The sequence below is a fragment of the Oryx dammah genome, unplaced genomic scaffold, assembly GCF_014754425.2.
Source record: "Oryx dammah isolate SB20612 unplaced genomic scaffold, SCBI_Odam_1.1 HiC_scaffold_21, whole genome shotgun sequence".
Classification (NCBI taxonomy): domain Eukaryota; kingdom Metazoa; phylum Chordata; class Mammalia; order Artiodactyla; family Bovidae; genus Oryx; species Oryx dammah.
This window is the reverse complement of record NW_024070205.1, coordinates 57,384,583-57,399,435: the sequence shown is the minus strand read 5'-3', so window position 1 is coordinate 57,399,435 and position 14,853 is coordinate 57,384,583.

Here is a 14,853-nt window from a genome sequence, read left to right as displayed (position 1 = left end):
TGACTTAGTGAGAGAAAAACTAGTAAAAGTCTGTATTATTCAACTCAAGCCGTCATAACAAATACCATAAATTGAGTGGCTTAAACAACAGAAATCTATTTTCTCATGGTTCTGGAGGCTGAAAGTTACAGATTAAGATGCCAGCCAATTTGGTTCCTGGTGAGAGTTCTCATTCTGTCTTGTAGGAAAGAATAGCCTTCTCGCTATTTCCACACATAGTTTTTCTTTCTTGCATGTGCATGCAGAAAGAGAAAGGGCTCTTGATTCTGTCTTCTTTTTATAAGAACACCAATTCTAGCAGATATGGGTCCCCACCTCCACCTAATGACCTCATTTAACTCAGTTCACAAAGTTCCTATCTGCAAATGAATTCATACTAGGGGTTGGGGCTTCAACATATGAATTCAGGAGACACTATTCAGTCTGTAACAAGATCCAGGTGACCTGATAACAAAACCCAGAGCGGATAATAATTCCTGAGGGAGATGACTGTTCAAGGTCCAAACTGAGGACACTGAACTGGATCTAGCAGCTGGTGTTGGGGATTATGGCCTGCTCTGCCACAGTAGAGAATAGATCTGAATTCCCCAGACAGGCAGCAAAGGACAAACACACTTTTTTCCAGAGTTCTTGTTTGTTTGCTGTTTATTTTGTTTGTTTGTTTGTTTTATAATATAAATTTATTTATTTTAATTGGAGGCTAATTACAATATTGTATTGGTTTTGCCATACATCAACATGAATCCGCCACGGGTATACACATGTTCCCCATCCTGAACCCCCTTCCCACCTCCCTCCCTGTATCATCCTTGCTATGTTGTGTCTGACTCTTTGGAGACCCCGTGGACAGTAGCCCACCAGGCTCCTCTGTCCATGGGATTTCCTAAGCAAGAATATTGGAATGGGTTGCCATTTCCTACTCCAGGGGATCTTCCTAAGCCAGGGATTGAATTCACATCTCTTGCATTGTAGGCAGATTCTTTACCACCCAAGCCACCAGGGAAGCCCCACGAAATATTGTTGTTAGTCACTAAGTCATGTCCAACTCTTTTGCAACCCAATAGACTGTAAGCCTGCCAGGCTCCTCTGTCCATGAGATTTCCCAGTCAAGAATACTGGAGTTGGTTGCCATTTCTGTCTCCAGAGGATCTTTTGACCCAGAGCTCAAACCCTAGTCTCCCACATTGGCAGGTGGATTCTCTACCACTGAGCCACGAGGGACACCTCTTCTCAGGGTTAGAGTGTAACTTAAGGCAAAAAGCAAATCAGACTAAACATAAGACTCCTTTTATGTTCTATCCAATCACACCAAGACAAGAGGATCCACCAGAATGCACATACTGTACCTAAAAAAGCCTTAGCAGTAACCTCTTCACCCATTTCCAAGGTTCTAAAGACGGTACTTGGAGCTCTTAAAGTGATAGCATAAGCTTTAGTCTCTTTTCATTGTTTTATATTGACCTTCAGTTGGAGTTGGGCTTCCCTGGTGGCTCACCTGGTAAAGAACCTGCCTGCAGTGTGGGAGACCTGAGTTCGATCCCTCGGTTGGGAAGATTCCCTGGAGAAGGGAAAGGCTACTCACTCCAGTATTCTGGCCTGGAGTCTGAGTGAACTCCGGGTGATGGTGATGGACAGGGAGGCCTGGCGTGCTGCAATTCATGGGGTCACAAAGAGTCAGACATGACGGAGCGACTGAACTGAACTGAACTGAGTCATCTCTTTTTCCAGGCATGTTTTGGTGCTTCTCTTTTATACAACATTAAAATAAATACAGACACTCGGTTTCTTTCTCCATTTTCACACAAGCTTCCATGAGCATAAATAGGCTCTACTGAAATTTGGGGGTCATAGCAAAAAGCTTAGGAAAGTGTCACATTGCCTGAAGCCATCTCTCCAACTCACCTGGCCCTCCTTCTCTGAGTTCCACGTATTATCCATAATAATTCAGCTCTCCCTAGCAATCTCTCCTAAACTTATATGTTCAAACCCACACACGTGTTGACTTTAATGCCAATGCCAACAGGTCCAACATAAATTAAGGAGTTTGTTTAAAAACATACAACTAATAAAAAGTAAAATTGCAAAATAAATAAATAAACCAACATTTATAAGAAACAGACTAGTGCTCTTAGAGAAATGAAACATTCCTTTCTTTGGGTTGATTGGTTCAGTCTAATGGTAACAAAAAAAAATGGAGTTGGAATTAATTCAATTGTATTAGCAATCAAGAGGAAAAGAAACTAATCAATTATGCTAATGAGAATCACTTTTCAGTTCAGTTCAGTTCAGTCACTCAGTCATGTCCGACTCTTCGCGACCCCATGAATTGCAGCACCCCAGGCCTCCCTGTCCATCACCATCACCCGGAGTTCACTCAGACTCACAGCCATCAAGTCCGTGATGCCATCCAGCCATCTCATCCTCTGTCGTCCCCTTCTCCTCCTGCCCCCAATCCCTCCCAGCATCAGAGTCTTTTCCAATGAGTCAACTCTTTGCATGAGGTGGCCAAAGTACTGGAGCTTCAGCTTTAGCATCATTCCTTCCAAAGAAATCCCAGGGCTGATCTCCTTCAGAATGGACTGGTTGGATCTCCTTGCAGTCCAAGGGACTCTCAAGAGTCTTCTCCAACACCACAGTTCAAACGCATCAATTCTTCTGCGCTCAGCCTTCTTCACAGAATCACTTTTATCAGTGCAATAAAGTAGTCATTGAATAATGTCACTGAAAATTGCGCTGACCTGTTTCTCCTTCAACATTTTCCTGTGTCTTCTTCTTTTTACTTATTCATTTATTCCACGTGGATTTCTTGTGCATATACTGTGTGCCAGGGACAGTTTTAGACACTGTAGGTATAGCAGTGAGTAAAAGAGAGGCCCTGTCCTCATTCTGGTAGAAAAGAGAGTTAATAAACATGAAACAGAGGCATAAAATAAAGTCATACTAGAGATAAAATAAAGCAGGGTGATGGGACAAAAAGTAACTGGAAGAGGTTGTGTCAAGTTGATAAGATAGAAAGGGAATTCTCTCTAAAGAAGACCCTATTGAACAATGACCTTCTTGGTTAGCAAGAAAAAGGCATGGAGAAGAGAATCCCAAAGGTGGGAAGTACAGAGAATATGAGGAACAGCAAGGAGGCTGGTGGTGGACAGTGAGGAGAAGGGATGTGGGGAAGTGATGGGTGGTGACATCACAGACACGCAGGGCCCAGACCACCAAGACCCTTGTGAGTCATGATAAGGAATGTGAATTTCATTACCATTAACACTATTCTATTTCCAACCATGTGTTAAACATTTTTTGACAGAATCAGAACTACTCCTACATGGTTCTTCCTTTTTCTTTCTTAATCAGCAAGAATGCAGAGATTTAGTGATCATATATGACATTATAACTAAGTAGAACGTTAAAGATATTAAAATTCCTTAAAGTCCATACATATACTCACACACACTGAAGGCCGTGTAGCCTTTATCTCATGGGGTTTTACCTATAGAAAGTGGACAGTGTGCCCTCAGGCACTTGCATGGCCCATTGCCATCTGCTCCTGCAAAATCTATTTCCACAAACAAGAAAATAAGTCCCTGCCATACTATGTCCCAGGCTCCTAATTTCAGACCACAGCTGACGTTAAGCACTTTGAAGACACTGGGTTTCTTCGTTGTTTAAAACCAATAAGAAAACTAGTCCAGATTTTTTTTTTTTTTTTTTTGCTAGGTTCTTGGGATGGCTCTGAAGAGAGTACGCATGACTTTTGGAAACTGTAATCCTTTCCAGCCCCTAGAGATAGGGAGGAAGAGTCTAGTGGATGCCAGAAAAGTGAGCTGAAACAAATTATGCAGTGGGCCTAATAGAAAACCCACCATGTGATGAAATATTCTCTCTCTTTTTTAATTTATGAAAACTTCTCCATTGCTTGTTCCACACCCATCTCCCATGGGGCTTCCCAGTCCATTTAACTGCATCATTTAAGAATTAATTTTTTTCCTCCATAGCCAAGGGTACAAGACAACAAGACAAAGATCACCATCAATGTTCCATTGATGGATTTCCCTTAGGAATTCCTTTCCGCCTTATCCCAATGTGGTTCTAAATAATATTCATCCACCCCAATTTTGTAATACAATTCATCCGATCCATTTACCTGAAAATTAAAGATGCAGAGCAATAGCTAAAGTGAAGCTACCAGCTCACAGATGAAATCTTTGGAATACATCCCCCAAGCTCTACTAAACAGAATACAGATTAATCCTACAGTCAGGGTATGACTTTAAATAATGTGGGAAAATGAACCTACTGTGGGATCATAGCCATCCTTTATTCCCCCTGCATCTCAGTTAGTCCGTGTATAAGAAAATAATGAAATGAGAGGACAAAGACAGAACTATGAACAGCACTACGAACTAAGATGCTCACTGGAACATGGAAATGTAATGGTGAAAAATTAGAAACAATTTAACTTCCAAAATGCTGAAATCATTAATAATAGTTTACTGGATTTCATTAATAATAAAAACAACTAGAATCTGTAGAACATATTACTTTATAAAACATTTGGAAGTACATTGCCCGATTTGTAAGCAACCTAACAAAAAAACAAAGACCAATTTATGATTTATTTATATTTCTCCAGTGCAGGAGATCTAAGAGACATGGGTTTGAGACATGGGTTGGGAAGATCCCCTGGAGAAGGGCATGGCAATCCACTCCAGTATTCTTGCCTAGAAAATCCCATGGACAGAGGAACCTGGCAGACTACACTCCATAGGGTTGCATAGAGTTGGACATGACTGAAGTGACTTAAGCATGCAATTATATTTCACAGATGAGGAAATGAAGGCTCAGATAGGTTAGGTGCTGTGTTTTAGGCTTCCCTGCCGGATCAGACAGTAGAGCGTTTGCCTGCAATGCAGGAGACCCAGATTTGATCCCTGGATTGGAAAGATCCCCTGGAGAAAGAAATAGCAACCCACTCAAGTACTCTTGCTTGGAAAATCCCATGGACAGAGGAGCCTGGTAGGTTACAGTCCATGAGGTCTCAAAGAGTCGAACACAACTGAGTGACTTCACTTCTACAGAGGTAGTATGTGACATAGCACAGACTCAAAACCAGCGTGGTGTTTGGATCCAGGCAGGTCTGGCTTTGAATATTAGGTCTGCCATCTTCCATCACTGTATCTTTTGAAGGTTGTTCATCAGTATGGGCCTCAGTTTTCTTATCAGCAAAACAGGGTGTTGAGTCTGTGATCAATGGAAAGTGAAAGTCGCTCAGGCGTGTCCAACTCTTTGCAACCCCATGGACTAAACAGTCCATGGAATTCTCCAGGCCGGAATACTGGAGTGGGAAGCCTTTCCTTTCTTCAGGGGATTGAACCCAGGTCTCCTGCATTGAGGGCAGATTCTTTACCAGCTGAGCCAGAAGGGAAGCCTATATGATCAAACAGGAGACTATATATCTAATGCAGTGCCTAGCATGTTGTTGATAGAAATATCTCCTGCTTCTCTTCCCCTCTCTTTTATTTGCTCATCCCATAGCTTTTCTACTAACTAACCAGGCTACCTCTACTATCACTGGAACTATTAATAGCTACCAGAACAGCTACTCTCCTTATCTTCCCAGTATGGAGTAGTATATTTTCCAACAAGCCACCACTTAGTATCCCTGTCCCAGAGCCACCCACACCCAAAAGACAGAGAGATTAACCTTTCCTTTGGGGTTAGGGTCCATCAGTGCTTTTCCTTTGGACTCTGATTCTGAATTTCTACTTGACTCTAAATCTACAGCACTTGTTGGCTCCTTAGTCTAGTTCCCTACTGTCAGAAAACAACATGAAAATGTTCATGTTTCTGCATGTTTAAGGCTTTCTGAGTAATCTGGGTTAAAGGATGAGTGAATAGCAAACAAGACTTGGATTATCCAGAATAATAAATTACCCAGGAGAGATTTACAGATGTATCTCTCCTGGAGCTATTTGTTCACATTCCAAAGACTTGTAACACCCTCAGGACCTTTCCCTTCTCACCACAGAGAATATGTGTTTATACTAAAGAGCAAACATTTCTCTCCTTCTCTCAGGAGGGAATAAAGACACCTGTACAATTGTTTCTAAATGAGCTCCAAGATTCATAATTTCAGGGTTCTTCTTCTGCACTCTAGTCACCCCTTCCCTTCCATACAAGCCCACGGTGGCTGCCTTTATCGTAGAATCCCGAGGGTGAGATGGGGCATAAGAAAACAAATCGGTCCCCCTCAGATCCGTCCCCCTCTGATCCAGAAACCGTGTGTTTACTGTAAGGATAAAAATAAATAAAATATAAAATGTTATCTCCTTGGCTTGATTTATTATCCATAGAAGCCTAAAATATTTTTCAGCTCCTTCCTGAGTTGCCTTCCAATGCAAGAGATGCAAGAGACTCAGAAGGGGTTGGGTTCGATCCCTGGATCCAGAAGATCTGCTGTAGAAGGAAATGGCAACCTGGTATTCTTGCCTGGGAAACCCCACGGACAGAGGAGCCTGTAGCCTGCAGTCCATGGGGTCACAAAGAGTCAGAGAGGACTGAGCAAACACATATCATTTACAGAATCACCTCAAAAGAATGCATGGGAAATATTTCTTAGATTATTAGTTCCAACCTGAGTCAGGTAGAATGATCAGAAAAGAGAAATCTGCCTATCCTGAGCACCAGATTTAAGATCCTAAACTGAACCCTAAATGTCCTTTAGTGAGGATGGGAAAAACACAAGTCAGAGGAAATGAAAGGGTGAAAAAGAGACCTATCCAACTCACCAGTTACTATTAAGTATCATATCATAGCTTAGTAATTAACTATTTCAACCTAAGAAGGCCAAATGGTCTCTCAGGATGTCCACATATACTCTTGCCAGATCAGAAGAGCTTCCAACAAAATTGTGGTCCCAATGACAAAGAAATTGGAAAAAACTTACAAAGGATGTTGTTTGCCCTTCTGTATTTAGTTCTGCCAAGATATTGAGAGCAAAACCTCTTACTCAACCTAACTGAAATCAGAATCTTCAGGTTTGGCCAGCTCTTTTTTTTTTTCTTCATTTATTTCTAGCTGTCTCTGTTGCTGTATGGGGGCTCTATCTGGTTGCAGTGAGCAGGGGCTACTCTCTAGTTGCAGTGGTGGGCTTCTCATTGAGGTGGCTTCTCTTGTTGTGGAGCATGGGCTTTAGGTACACACGAGCTCAGTAGTTGCAACACACGGGCTTAGTTGTCCTAGGGCATGTGGAATATTCCCAGACCAGGGATTGAACCCATGTCCCCTGCATTGGCAGGAGATTCTTAACCACCGGACCACCAGGGAAGTCCTTGGCAGCTTTTATCTGCCTAGCTGTTTTAGAATGAACCAAAATGATCTTCATTCAGAAGCACACAGGAAGTCCATCTTAGTAGGATTTGGTTAGAGACTTCTGTAACCCCCTCAGTGTGCCCTGGTTCCAGGTCACCACAAGGCTGGCTGAGTTAACTTAAGTCAGTCATATCAGCGAGAACAGCAGTGACTAAAACTTGAGCCAAGCAAGACTGATCTCCTTCTCCTAGCTCTGAAGAGTAAGTTCCCAAGACAGCTTTGCTTGTCTTTCCCCTCAGACTTTAGATTTCTGGGGCCTTTCAGAGCAATCCTTGGCTGCCCTTTTATATAAAGCTTAGAGGGATCTTGCTACTCAGCTCTATTACTGTTTTCCTGATCCAAAGCACAGCCTGCTGCCCTGCTGGCATCTCTTTGCTACCCTCTGGTCCCACCTCCTCCTGCTCTATTCAATCACTTCAGTATTTGACAAAATGGAAAACTTGGAAAGCCTGGTTTCTCTTATCATCTTAAAGGTAGATTTATTCCCTGGCTTTGGACTAGTCATTCAACCATTCCAATCTTTGTTCTTTTAAAACATAAGTAGCCAGCCTGGATTGTCAACACAGAGCTCTCCATATTTCCAGGGAAGAGCTTTCAGTAAATTATGAAAACCCTTTGGAAATGTTAGTTTATCCAAAGCAGGCAAATTCCAACCCTGGAGAGGTTAATCCCTTCATAAAATAGCATAAAAATACTGAAACACTGAGTTTTAGGAGGATGGAATCTGACCCTAGCTAGATTGTTCTGCCCTAAACCCCAGCCCTTGTCATAAGCCAAAAAAATCTTAATAATTAAATGCATTTGACTAATACAGTGGCAAAACCAACTTCCTGACAGATGAAAATAATATCTACCCTCCGATGGTTTTATTCTGTTTGCATGATGGCATGAAAACTACCATGGCGAAGTTATTTCATGGGATAATTGACCAGTATGCCAATATACCAGAATCACTATTTTTTTATTTTCTGCAGAGCAATAGAAAAGATCAGTGTCCTGCCATTTTGCGACATTAACAGTACTGGAAATATCAGTAAATTGAATTTACAGGAAGAGGCTTTTGGATCATAGAGACAATCATTTATGCCCATGATGCTAAGCAGTTTGGTTGCAGTGAGAAAGGCTGATTGTTTCTATCTTATCTGATTCTGTCATAGCTGTAGAGTTGGCTTCTGCTGAGGGTCTGGGATCTGGGGAAACTAACCTTTTTGCCCTGGGGCTGTTAAATCACAAAAGCCTGAGGGTCCCACGCAACTCACTTTAAAGGAGCATTAGGCAGTTTTTACTCTTTACAAGATAAGAAATTATGTGAACAGTTTACACTCAAATTGATAACGAGCCTGGTCTCCCTTCTACAGTGTATCCATCCATGGGATCCTGTTCCCAGCTTCCGTGATTAGGCGGGATTTGGTTTTAAATGACAGCATCAAGCTATCCTATTCACTTGTCTGGGAAGAGTAGGCTGTGTTTAAAGCCCGGTGCAAGACTCTTTTATCGGCTGTTTTATAAGCCTAACATTCCCTTCCCACCCAGAATGGCCAGTTAATATTCCAGGGCTAAATGCTTAGAGAATTACTCTACCATATGGAAGTAGCAAATGAAGAACATAAAAAGCAGAAAGATCTATGCCCTGGTGGATAGTGGTCTCAAATTCACTCATTATTCATATGAAAGCAAGCAATCCAGGGAACAGGAGAAGGTCAGAGGGGTCCATGGAGGCCATGCCTTTCCAATACTCTCTGTTTTTCCTTGGGCAGCATCTAATTGCTTCTGTACTGCTTACACTGGAGGCTGCGATTCTATTCCAAATATTTGCTATTTTCAGAAAGGAAAAAAGAGTTCCTGGTGTCTGTTCTGTATATAAATGGTTGAGTTTCAAATACTATTCAAGTTGCTGGCAGACAATGTCCTGGCAGAAGTAGGTTTCAGGGCAAGCTTATGTTGCCCCCACCCCCAAGGGGTTCCTTCTCTCCTGGAGAGAAAAAAAGAGCTACTTTTAACCCCAAGGTTTGTTTGTCATTTTCCACTGGGGTGTGCTTCTGGAAAATGGTGAAGAATAGGGGCCAGTCAAATGGGTAGAAATATTTTAAAGAGAAATCATGCTCCCTAGCTCTCAGGAAAATAGAAGCATGAAAAATACCTCCTTCCCAATCATAAAGGCATGTCTTTTCTTTTCTCCCTTCCTTTCTCTTGTTTTTTCTTTAATATCCACAGTCCACCAGAATAAAGGTACCTTATTGGAAAGTCATCATTCTACTCCAACCTTCCTTGTTTCGAGGAAACGTCCACTGTCTTCAGAATGTCCACTGCCAGTTACTAGCCATAGTTAGCATATACCTGCTGAGGTCTGGGAAACTGCCCTAACTTCTTGATACCAAAATCCTCAGTGCCCAGGGACAGCCAAATCAACAGCTGTAAAATTGGGGAAACGAGAAGAATAAACCTTGTGCTCACCTTCTAGTAACTTACAGCCTTGCCAAGATAGTATCTATGCATATCAAACAATTAATTAAAAATACATGGCAACATATTGAGACAATGTGAAGAAGCTCTGAATTCACTACATTAAGACCAAGTATTGGGTTGGGCTAAGCCTAGGTTCTTAAGTTCTACAACCAGCAGCTAGGAAATGTTATAGGGGCTCTTCCTTGCTTAAGGATTTTCATGAGTGAGTGAGTGAGTCAAGTTGCTCAGTCGTGTCCTACTCTTTGCGACCCCATGAAATGTAGCCCACCAGGCTCCTCCATCCATGGGATTTTCCAGGCAAGAGTACTGGAGTGGGCTGCCATTTCCTTCTCCAGGAGATCTTCCCGACCCAGGGATTGAACCCAGGTCTCCCATATTGCAGGCAGATGCTTTAACTTCTGCACCACCAAGGAAGCCATACATTAGTCCTTAAAAGATGAGTAAGAGCCACACATTTTCTGTTTAGTTTAAAAATTCCCAATACGCTGGGGTTCATAATTTTCTTTGTCTAACTCCTTAGATTCCTTGAAGGCTTCATATCCTGGTATACACAAGGCAATTATATTATCAGACAAAAGGATCTCTCCTTTTTAAAATTTCAATCCAGCAAGTAATAAAGTGATGCATCTGGGCTGGAATTCTCTCCTTCCTGGGACTGAACATTAATCATCCAATGAGCTGGTCTGTTCTTCCTCAGATCAAAGTCTGGTGCATCGAAAGCAGTATTCCCACAGATGAGAGCTGGACAACTTTTGACCACCATGGTCTGCCTGCAAAACAAGATGGGGCTTTTCAAAGACTATTCATGAACTCACAAGTTCTATAGTATGTCTCCCTTGGGTTTATTAGTACAGTGAAATTTTGATGGATTTTAAAATATATATATAAATAGCTGTAGTAAAAAACCTGTGTAGCTCTCACCCACACATGAACTGAAGAAATTCATAGGCACCAGTGTTATGCGTACAAACACACCCAATTGGCTTTGTTTGGTGAGATGATGATTTCACTCTTGGAAGCTCTGTTGCTCTTAGATATGCTAAATTTTTTCTTCTAATATAAAAATTTTACATTCAAAAAGGTAAGGCAGGGTGGCTTCTCATTGAATTATTCTTCTATTAATATAAATATGAGAAAAAGAAAAGCAGCTTAAGTTAGAAATAAAACATATAAACTTCAATGAAGGCAAAGTAGAGACATGAATTTTCTAATGAACTTTACCCCAACAACCTTGATCACAAGGCTTCCCTCAGAGCTCAGTTGGTAAAGAATCCATCTGCAATGCAGGAGACCCTGGTTCAATTCCTGGGTCAGGAAGATCTGCTGGAGAAGGGATAGGCTACCCACTCCAATATTCTTGGGCTTCCCTTGTGGATCAGCTGGTAAAGAATCCACCTGCAATGTGGGAGACGTGGCTTTGATCCCTGGGTTGGGAAGATCCCCTGGAGAACGGAAAGGCTACCCACTCCAGTATTCAGGCCTGGAGAATTCCATGGACTGTATAGTCTGTGGGGTCACAAAGAGTCAGACATGACTGAGCGACTTTTACTTTCAACCTTGATCACACAAATGCCAAGTGTTATCTGTTAAGACCATAGTGTGGGAGAGTCAAGACAGAAAAAGCAAGACAGGTAAAAGAAAGTTACAAGCAGCAAGAAGAAATAGAAAAATGAAGGAAGGTGAGAAATAAGAAAGTTCTACTGATGTTAAGGAGTTAACAGCTTCCAAAATTCAGAAGCCCCAAACAAGGCATGTTCAGGGATCATGAACATGCCATGAACAAGGTTCATGGCAAGGGCTTGAACCTCAGGTTAAGGGGGAGGGATAAGTTATATGAATTGTCTGAATTTCATATAATTCATACCTTAGGTTTAGGGGTAGGGATGAGTTATATGAATCGTCTGAATTTCCCAGACCTTGTGGTCCATTCCAAAAAAACTTGTTATCTCTAACTTGTAAGCACTGGAAGAGCCTTAGAAACTTCCTGGTTTCAACCCTCACAGTTTACAAATAAATTATGACTCAGAGAAGTAAAGTGGTTTTACAGAGAACTTTTAGCTAATCACTAGAGGAGCAGGGCCTAAACTCCACACCTACTCCTCATTTTTACTTCCACTACACTTGTTTCTTGATTTTTGGTGGACACTATAATTTCCCATCTTTTTGTGTACCCATCTCCTTCATCCTCTACTCCCCATCCCACCATTACATGCCCCACCCCAAACACACACATACATTTGCACTTCTGTTATATGCTTGTGAAATATGAATTCTTCCTTAGTTAGGATGGGTTGGCAAGAAATAACAGGGAATATGTTTTGACAACCCAAAGCTTGCAAACTGAATACAAATACTATGTAAATGACAGTATGGCACTCCCAGCTATTACATATGCCTGAATGTGACCTTTGGGAAACTCCTAATGGAATTCGCCCATTTTTGTTGCTCTGAATCTACCAAACAGTTGCACAACACAAATCCAGCTGTGTGAGCCAGCCCTGTAGGGGAGCAAAAAGCTGTGGGTCCATGTGTTGAAGCAATCCTGCTGTGGTCACCCGTGAATGGGAAATAGCTGTATGTTTTGTCAAAATCTGGGGTTCAGTAGACTTCCTCCAAGTCACACAACAGGTCCCTAAGCCCTTGGGTTCCAGTACTTCACCTCCTGAGCACTGTCATCCCCCATCCACATCTCCAACTTCCGATCCCATCATCTGACACACACTTCTCTCTTTGTTTCCATCCTTCACGTCAAGACAAATCCCACTCACTGACTGCTAAAGGCCAAAGTGAACTGGTGAAAAAAAAAAATCCTTCATTCTAAAATTTCTTATGGGGTTTACATGACGCAGTCTGCACAACTCTGTATGAACATGGCTGTCATTGACAAGCCATCAGAGGAACTGGAGCTTTGAGATGTTTTCTTCATGAGAAGGATGTTCTGGACAATTGAACCTGGTTGGGTAGCATAGTGGAGAGCAGGTGGAATGGTGTCTATCCTCAAAATATTTAATAATAGAGAAACAAAAAGCAATCCCAGGATTATAAAGACATCTGTGCCTGCTATATAGAAGGGGAAATTTCAAGGCAAAGAAGGATTCTCTAATGAAATAAACTCTTATATGCTGTTATTTCAACAAAGGTCCATATAGTCAAAGCTATGATTTTTCCAGTAGTCATGTATGAATGTGAGAATTAGACCATCAAAAATGCTGATCACTGAAGAACTGTTGCTTTCAAACTGTGGTGTTGAAGAAGACTCTCGAGAGTCCCTTGGACAGCAAGGAGATCCAACCAGTCAATCCTAAAGGAAATCAACCCTGATGCTGAAGCTGAAGCTCCAATACTTTGGCCACCTGATGTGGCCACTTACTGGAAAAGACCCTGATGCTGGGAAAGGCTGAAGGCAGGAGGAGAAAGGGACAACAGAGGATGAGATGGTTGGATGGCATCACTGACTCAGTGGACATGAGTTTGAGCAAACTCTGGGAGATAGTGAAGGACAGGGAATCCTGGCATGCTGTAGTCCATGGGGTCACAAAGAGTCAGTCACGACTGAGCAACTGAAAAACACCAACATGCTGTGATTTCAATGGAGGTTGAATGACCATTTGTTCAGATACTTCTGGCAGGCCTTCTTCCAAGGAACTCTAAACCCTGAATCCCTCCTAGCTCTCCACACCTGTGACTATAGAAATCCCTCTGATGGTTGGTTGAGAACAGGAGAACATTAGATGGGTTTGGAAAGGATCAGACTAACTGATCAACATAGGAATTAAAAACGGACTCATTAGCAAAATGTTCCAGCCAACTATGGAGTGATTCTGTAGCTCATAGTGTGCATTGTAGCTAATAAAACCTTCAAAGATCTTCTATAATGAGTAGATAAGAATATTTTATAAATATCACACCAGAAATGTGTTTGACTTTTCAAGGACATGTGCATACTTTAAAAGCTTATTCCCTTAGGTCATACAAACAGTAACTTTTAACAAAAAATAAAAATAAAAAATTGGGAAACAATAGTCCTTACTTCATAGAGGCCATGAGGTTTAAATGAAGTCATGTGTAAAAACTTCAGAGCAGATCTTCTAGCTGAGTTAGGAAACAATAAATATTAAATATTAAATATTTATCTTATTTGCAATCACATTTGATTTTCTCAGTAAGCTGTTTCTTAGTCGATGGTGCCTAGATAGTTAACACACTGTAGGTCAGAAACATTGCAATTCCAGATTTCCAGAGTTGCACTACATGATCTTGAGCTTCATTATACTGAAGAACCTTCATACTGGACACAGTATCATGTACAAATCAGATGCTTGAGCATTCAGCATGCAAGTATCAGTGTCTCTTGGTGTGACCCAGTGGGTATAAACTAAAACCAATCCTCAAAAAACTCTGTTTTTCTAAGAAAATAAATAAAGCCTCCATTAAGGTGGAATCAAAGGGACAAATAGAAAGAACAGGGTCAGAGAGACTTCATACACAGATTTCTGTGTGTGACTAATTTAGTGGGTTAGTGTTGCCTTGCAATTCACAGTGATTTCCAGCTGGCTTGGAGGAGAAGAGAATTTAAGGCCAAACATTTGGTGAGTTTCCTAATGAAAGAAATTAAACAATAGCTGCTCTGGCTTTTTGTAAGCAAAGATGTGTTATAGTTGAACTCCGGAAAGAGAAGCAGTTCTCACTCTCTTCCATATTCATGAGTCTGTAAGGTCGGACCAAGGTGAACTCACCCAAACGTCTATGTGACTGCTGTTTCTCTTCACCAAGCCAGAAAAGAAAAAGCATACACTGAGAGGGGCTTTTAAAAAATGACTTCTGAAAAGCAAGCTGTAGACACTTTTTACCCATAACACAAAGGCACATATTGCCCAGAGGCAAATGGTTAAATGCCCAGTCAGCTCCCATCCAGAATGCAAGACCAAAGAACTAGAAAGTTTAGATAGTGGGAGGACTCTGGACCAAACTCAGACTCATTGGATGACATAATTCATTTTAGAATTAACATCCTTAATT